Consider the following 8,509-nt stretch of genomic DNA (forward strand, 5'->3'; position numbering starts at 1 on the left):
CAGTTCACAGGTTTATATTAATGCGCTTACTGCAGTCTGTTATGTTTCTATAGCAACTATTTACACAGGGACCCTGTATTATCTAAAGCTAATAGTAAATGCAGTAGTTCTTTAATGAAAACCATGCAATCATTGCTATGGTGAAAAACCTTTAGTGCCTCCCTATTTTTTGTTGACATGACGTACTGAATTGTTTTGTTTGATTTACTTCAATACAGAAACAAAGACATAATGGTGATGTGGCACCTATTTGAATTAAATTAAATTAATTTAATTCATTTTTATTACTAGCGCAATTTTAACAATGGACATTGTCTCAAAGCAGCTTTACAGAGATAAAGCGTTTATGATGTTGTAAAAGAAAAGTTTAGTGCCTATAAGTTTATTTCTTATAATTTGAAGTTGATTCTTAATGCACAACTGAAGTAAAGCTCTCTAAGATGGCATGAAGAAGAAACCTTGAGAGGAACTAGACTCAAAAGGGAACCCATCCTCATCTTAGTGGCACAGAATGGCCATTTATTATAGTGCTATCATTGTTGAGGCGTGCAGTTCAGTGCTATGGCAGAAGTAATAGCTGGAAGCAGCCTGTTTTGAGGATAATCTACAACAATGACATTATATTATGCTTATTAACAATGAAATAAATTGTTTGTACCAAAGAATAAATGTTTTAATGTGGCATAGAATAAAAACAGTTCAAAATGCAGTACTTGACCCTGTCGTTGATTGTTTTCATATTCCCTGTCATGCTTTATCCCTACTTATAAAACACAGGCTAAGACATTATTTAGCAATTTCCTGATGTCTATTGCATAAGGCCCTTCAGTTTGCATTGACCAAACTAAAGGTAGAAGAAAATCTAAAATTTCATAGAGTCAAACTTGACGTGGCCCACATACAGAAACAAAAAGTAGGAATAAATTAACACTCTCTCTCTCTCTCTCTCTCTCTCTCTCTCTGTGCTATGTCGATGTCTACCAGCCTGTCTACGTCTCTGCTTTTTGTTTTCAATTGTATATTACTGAAAGATGATGGAAACGTGTCAAAGAAAAGTAATTGAGTATTAGTTCTGGATAAGAGTTGATATAAAAAGGGGAAAAAAAAGAGTGAATGACTTCCTCTTGGGATCCTGAAAACAACAAATCGACAAACCACACAATCATTAGGTTTTATGGAGAGTCCTTGTTCATATTCCAAGTTTTCCTCAAGTCTGGAAACACTCTGTTTTCTGGCACTCAGCCTGTTCACTCACAAGCACACGTATACACAGACACACACAAATGCACACACATACAATCAACAGAATTGTAGAATAAGCTTCCATCTAAATACTTCAGTATTGAGAAAAGGAATACAATGAGGACATCATTAAAGTCACAGTCTCAGAACTCACGTTATATTATATAAATTTAAGATGCGAGGACTTTAAACAAAAACAAAACAAAACAAATAGTTGCATGACATGATGCCAGGACAATTGATATTCTAACATGCATGAATGATTACGGAAATAAATAAAAAATTAAGGAAAGAAAAACGACAAAAGTAAATAAAACATTTGTGATGTACACAGGTTTTTGGGGGCACCTAAAAATCATTATCAAATTGATTTCATTGCCCAGATCGATATTAAACCTGAATAGCGTTAAGTATCTGGTTGACCAGGTTTTTATCCGTCAGAGTTTTGTGTTAATGAGATGTCAAAAGAATTTTATTGCTAATCAACTGCTAAACAAAACTGTAGCATACACTCATACCCACCAGGATTATGTGTATGCACGATACACTCACTGCCACGCCCTCAAACATTCGACGTGCTTAACCTATTTTCCGAAAGCGTACACAGCAGAAGTTTTTGCCAGCATCTAAAAATAGCATTTTTAGTGCACAGGGGGTCAGGTGGTTTTGAAATCCATGACAAATGTCTCGGGTGTTTACAGTTTCAAGCAGCATGGGGGGGAGCGAATACAAGAGCGATTTCATACAATTAGATCATGAAAGATGGAAAGAGGGAGCGAAGGAGAATAAGAACCATGTGCTGAAGTGCTGGAAAACACCTGCACACTTCTGATGAGGAGACACCAGAAGTGCTCTTATGGTCTGTGAGCTCTTACTGAGAGGATTGAAAGAGGGGAAGACAGAGAGAGCGAGAGAGAGAGAGAGAGAGAGAGAGAGAGAGAGAGATTTGGTGGAGTGATAAAACTTTGTCACTGTATAATATATATATATATATATATATATATATATATATATATATATATATATATATATATATATATATATATATATTTATATATATTCCCCAAATAACATATACGTGCATTGTGTATACAACAGTATTTTTATACCTAGATACACTAGTTGGACAAAAGTATTGGGGCACATGACATTTCCAGCCATATGTTGTTCTTCCCACATCTTCTGGAATTCTGTTGGTAATTACATTTTCTAAACTGAGAAAAAAAAATGTTTGAGGTATGAGGTGTGTTTGAACTGTGTTGAACTCCTACATGTGATTTCACTGGTCTTTAAGAGATTCTGCTGTAATCTCAGCATGCCATGTCAGCATTTTTCTTATCCACTGATATCCTACTACATTGAATCAACAGTCCTCCATTGCCGAGTACCACATTATCATGTCTGCTTTGGATATAAATAATGGGAGTTGAAATAAATTCTCGAACAATAACACACAACCACTGAGTTTTCATGAATAATGTGTCCTCTGTGGTATTAAGCAGATACATTGCACTTTGTGATTGTTAATGAATGTAAGTTTTTATATAGAGTTTGTGAGAGAAGGTGACTTCAAAAATTAATCATGTAAAGAGAGAGTCCTTGCTAGCCATGTTATTAGACTATGGGATGTAAAGTTTAACACCCAATCTGAGGAAGACAGAACATCCAACATTAAATAGATACCATGTTTTCTTTTGTGTCAAAGTATAACCAGATGAGGATGGGTTTCCTTTTGTGCCTGGTTCCTCTGACGGTTTCCTCCTGAAATCATCTGAGTTTGGTTTATTTTTTTCACCCCTGTTGCATTTGGTTTGCTTATTAGGGATGCTATTTGTTTTACTTGTTAAACATGGTGAACTGTACAAATGAAATATTGAATATAAGCAGCGGAAAAAAAGAAAAAACAATAATTGGTCAAAACCTTACTCAAAATTTTTGGCTGGATGTGGATTTGCACAAATTGAGATTTCAATGGGTTTAACCGGTCCATCCAGTGTATAAAGCTTGAATAGCATTTCACACCCCATTTAACATAAACTAGTTCATCTTCAGATTGCATTTACACTGTATATTATCTTTACAACCTTTAAATCAATCCCAGGCAGTTGTGTGTGTATAGGTGGATTAGAATTTTTTTTTTAATGACCTTTACACAAGTCAGACATGTTTGGTAGCATGAAATTGGTTAACTAAGTTAGCTTTGGAGCACCAGGGCGAAATCTAATGCTTAATTTGTCCAATAAATAGATCAAATTAAAGGTTTATGAGACAAGTACAATTTACGGTATTTGGACAGCTATGGGATTAAGGGCCTTGCTCAGGGGCCCCAAGAGTGGCAGTTTGTTGTGGCTAAGATTTGACTTCACAACCTTCTGATCAAAAGTCCAAAGCCTTAACCACTAAGCTACCCTTTCCCCCTGGTCCAACATTTGATTGTATGACTCTATGTAAATGTACAAGGTTCATTAACATTATACAGAATGTGCTTGGCGGACAGGGGCATTGTCATGCTGGAACAGGTTTAAATCTCCTACTTCAGGTGAAGGAAAAATGTTTTGCTAACGTATCCAAATACATCCTTTACAATTGTGTGCCTCCAACTTTGTGCTAACAGTATGGCAAAGAACCACATATGCCTGGAAAAATCAGGTGTCCCAATACAATTATCTATATGGTGTTAAGAACTCGAATAACAACTCTTTCCAAAAGTGGTAAGCAGAAAAGCATTTCTGATGTTTTTCTTTTTTTTTTCTTCCTGCCATAGCCTCAGGTTCCTGTTCGTGGCTGTCATGAATAGACCCTTATGTGACTGTAGCCTGTCCACTTCAAGGTCTGACCTGTTTTGCATTCTTAAATGGGTTTTTTATTATGCTCACTATGATTGTAAAGAGTTATTATTTGAGTTCCCATGGGCATCCTGAATCAATTTAGTTGTTGTCTTCTATACCTCTCTCATCAACCATGTGTTTCAGTATGCAGACCTGTTGTGCAGGAGGTCATAGAGGTAATGAAGACCAAGTGAACATCATCTGTATCAGACTGTCTGCAGCCTGCATGTGTTCATAATAGAGTGGCAAATGCGGCGTTTAGGACTGAACCGTGTTACCAGCTTATTATGGCCATTATACAAATAAATTGAGTACGTTTTTAAATATATTCAATATACTTTATACTTACTTTTTTTTAAGTAGATACATTGTTTTTTTTCCATGCATTGCATTTTCATTTTGAAATCAATCATTCACACTTTAATGATAGATCAAACTTTAATTAAAACATGCTCAAAATAGCTAAATTCCCTCATAAACTTCTCTGAAAATGTTTATTTACAGTCTTTGAGTATTTAAAGCAATTGCACAAAATATGCCATAAAATCACTAATGCTGATGTGTATTCTTAGAATGACTTGAGATGTGTGTGAAATGCAAGTGCAGGAAGGCCGTGATGTTCCTGTGTGGGTGTTGCAGAGCTCAAACACATGCCAGCAATTGTTCTCGCAGCTGCACCTTTATTGTTAATGTCAACCAAAGAACAATGACAGATGTAACACTGAGCAAGCCTCAGCTGCACCCCACACCTGCTAGTGCTTTTAAGGCACAGTAAATTCATACAGCATCCATTAGGGGCCATCTATATACAACTGTCGACAACAATGAATTCTAACCTTAAATGAACTGAATGTGGAGTAGGATGTTAAAAAATGCACGTGCTATGGCTTTGTGGTTTGTGGCCTAATGTCCACAAACTTTTGTCCATACAATGTAGCTAGCAAAGCTAATACAAAAAACAGACATTTACTTTTAAAATGAAAAATAAAATGACCAAAGGACCTTTCAAGTTTTGCAAACATTTGTCTGTCCGCACTAACAACATGGTGCTATCTGGAGTTGCAATAAATGGAGGTTTTCTCATCACAGTGCAAACCAAAAATAATTTTGCACACCTAATATCTAACCTGGCACTCGATACCTCCACAGTGCATGAAAAGTAACACTGTAAGATGCCTTTCTGGGCACTGAGAAAGCTGATATTTGTGCGTTCATAAAATGGTAGCAGCTGTGAAAGTGGAATACTTCAAATGTGCAATATAAATCACATAGCATCAAAACATAAACATCTGAACTATAAAAAAAAGAAAAACTACACAGAATTAACTTAGATGTGTGTTTTTCCATTTTAACATTCGTAATCAATTATAACAGTCATCGAATTATTATTAGAACATGCTTCAGTTCAGTGAAGCGTTAGCTCCTCTCTAATTTCCACCTGACTGTTGGCTCAGGGATCTTTAGACCAAGATTTATTGACGTCACAGTTTAATAAAAACATAAGGGATGTACTGTACGTGACATAATTGGAAAACATAAAAATGTATGAATTAATAGCTTGTTCTCCTTGTATTCTTGTTGCCTTCCAACATGCTAGTCGGTGGATTTGCTATACTTTAAAGAGCCCATTCTATGACATTGCTCCTGTTCACAAATCCACTTTGGCAAGTATAGGGTAGAAGAAATTGACCTTAATGCAAAACCTTCTCCCCTGACATTAGTACTTGGTTTCACTAAGCTTTTGTGGGACAATAGACAAAAATCTCTAAAGCCGTGTTCCAAAAACAGGTGGAAAAACCTTCCTTGAAGTTGTCTACGTATACTATTGTCCACACATTTTTTGGCCAAACAGTCAATGAATAAGATGGAAATATGTGTGTACAGTGGACAGACTTTTCCAACAGCATTATATTATTCTTAGTAATCCTGAGCTAAGCTCCACCTTCACTTCAACCCAAACCAGGACAAAAACATGGCTACATTTTTATTAGTTTTTTATTCATTCATTCATTCATTTTCAGCAATGTGTCACAGTTGGTTCTTTTGCCAATGCACAGCCCCAGGGTCCACAGGTTCAATCCTGAGTCACATTCCAAGAACGTTCCAGTTGTGTGTGAATGTGTATGAATGAATGCATGTGGTGCCTTGTGATGAGCTGGCATCCCAACTGGGTGTATTCCCAGAGAGCGTTTCAGGGCTCCGGATTTGGCATGGCCTTTACTGCAATAATGTGGTTACTGAAGACAAGAACAAAAATGTTTAGAATAAGCCATTAGACACAGAATAGAGTTAGCTTGCAATGAAATGTAAAGTCATCATGCTAGTTTGCTAATGTTTGCTAACTTTATGCTACAAGAATGTGAAAATCTCTTATGCAGTAATTTACAAAATACAATAAAATAATATAATTATATTGTAATGTTAAAATTGCCTAACCGTTTTAATTGTTTAGAGTACCTATAGACCATGAAAAAAAGATTAGACAATTGAAATATAAAACTTTCATATCAGCTTGTGCCTCTGGCTGTGAACTTGTGCTAACATTTCTGGCTGCCAATAGTTGATCCGCTTCTCAGTGTGGATTTCAGCTTACAGTGGGGTTTTGTGAGGCTTGTACAGTTACGGGTGCATGAAAATAGCATGGGAATCTAACCACTACACTTACCTTAGCAATCTGGAAACGAGTGTGGGGGCTGGCATGAGAGAGACAGAGAGAGAGAGAGAGAGAGAGAGAGAGAGAGAGAGAAAGTTTAGACCACTCTTTCACTTTGTCATTAATTGCCACTGGTTCACTTTAATTATGAATACATTTATAAGATTAGGTATATTAGGCAAATTTATGTAATACACACTTGCATATACATGCCATATGGTAACATGATGTATTTGCTTTTAATACCATTGACATCTAGCTCATTTTTTACCAGGAGCCTTTCTGCCAATCGTTTTGTTCGTCTGGATTCTGAATGATCCATTCAAAAAAGATTCACAGATCCACAAATACATTTACACATACTTGGGGAGGCAGTAGCTCAGTAGCGAAGGCTCTGGGTTACAGAAGGTCGGAGGTTTAAGCTCTAGTATCACCAAGCCGCCACTCTTGGGGCCCCCTAAGCAAGGCCCCTAACCCTCTGTGCTCCAGGGGTGCTGTAACATAGCTGACTCTGTGCTCTGACCCCAGCTTCCTAACATTGCTGGGATATGTAAAGAAAGGATTTAACTTTGCTGTGAAAGATCATGTGACAAGTATAAACCCTCTTTCTTTTCTATTTCACTCCTATTCACCAGAAAACATGCCACAGAAGTCATGAAGAGCCAACTCACCTTACACCTGAAAATATGACTGGAGGTAAAAAATAAAAAAACTCTGGAAGGCAACCACTTGTTGCATGGGTTAGTGCCACCACACTTCATGGGCATACTCTGAAAGGCACAACAGTTGTGAGTAGGTGCTGATTTGAGCTAGCCCACCGAGGTGAATGAAGGTGCTTATGCATCTGCAAGGAGCCTGAGAGTATGATACACTGTGTTTATAAGATATAATGAGATAATTAGATCTTATTGGACGTTGTAAAATAGGACGAGGCTGAGGTAGTTTCAGATTGGCTGGTCTTGCATGTCTGAATGTGCTGCAGACTTAGAGCAAATTGCTTCAATATTATCCGTCCAGTCCAGTTTGCTGTTCAGATGAATGCCCAGGTATTTATAAGAGTCCACTCTCACAATGTCCTTTCCCTGAATGTTCACTGGTGATAGTGAAGTTCTTTTGTGCCTACGGAAATCCACCACCAGTTCTTTTGTTTTCCCTGCATTTATCTGGAGGCAGCTCTGTTGGCACCAGTCCACAAAGTTCTGGATCAGTCCTCTGTACTCCCTGTCGTCATAATCATCCGTGATCAGGCCGACGATGACAAAGTCATTAGAGAACCATGCAAATACTATGAGAATTCCATGCAAAGCAGCGAACAATGTGGAATTACCACCTTTTCTTGTTTAGAGTGGACACCCAATGCCCTAACACACATTTAATGTTTTCATTAGACTCAGCTATGTTTTATCCAGCTGTACTCTGTATTTGTTCTTCAACAAAAAGCTCATAGAAGTCAGCACATGGCTATCCAAAACTAAATCAAATGCAGATTTAGGCCTTGATAAAACTCCGTAACAATTTGTTTCTTTCATCGGCTCAGTGACTGTTCATAACACTGAAGGCCTCCTTCATATATGCATTGTTTACAGATATTGCAAAAGCTTGTTCAGCAAATTTGAGGAGGTTTTGTGTGTTTCATTGAAGTAAAACCCATTTATTTTCCTTCACTTGGCACAAGGCAGGGGAGTTCCTGTTTCAAGTTGCTGTAATCACTAAAGAAGCTGTTTCCCATCAGCAGTCCACTTTGAATCCATCTTGAATGTCTGATAATATGCTAAAGAAAGATCCT

General features: G+C 37.2%; 1 long non-coding RNA gene across 2 annotated transcripts; it reads left to right on the forward strand.

Annotated features, from left to right (window-relative positions):
- Positions 1-4,007: 4,007 nt before the first annotated feature.
- LOC124397020 lies at positions 4,008-6,757 on the forward strand. Of its 2 annotated transcripts, XR_006927871.1 has the most exons (3): positions 4,008-4,072; positions 4,215-4,381; positions 4,643-6,757. It is a non-coding gene; the product is annotated as an uncharacterized LOC124397020 (long non-coding RNA). The 2 variants fall into 2 exon arrangements; XR_006927870.1 differs by lacking the exon at positions 4,643-6,757 and having other exon boundaries at positions 4,215-4,398.
- The last annotated feature ends 1,752 nt before the right edge of the window (positions 6,758-8,509 follow it).

The sequence above is a fragment of the Silurus meridionalis genome, chromosome 14, assembly GCF_014805685.1.
Source record: "Silurus meridionalis isolate SWU-2019-XX chromosome 14, ASM1480568v1, whole genome shotgun sequence".
In the NCBI taxonomy this organism is placed as follows: domain Eukaryota; kingdom Metazoa; phylum Chordata; class Actinopteri; order Siluriformes; family Siluridae; genus Silurus; species Silurus meridionalis.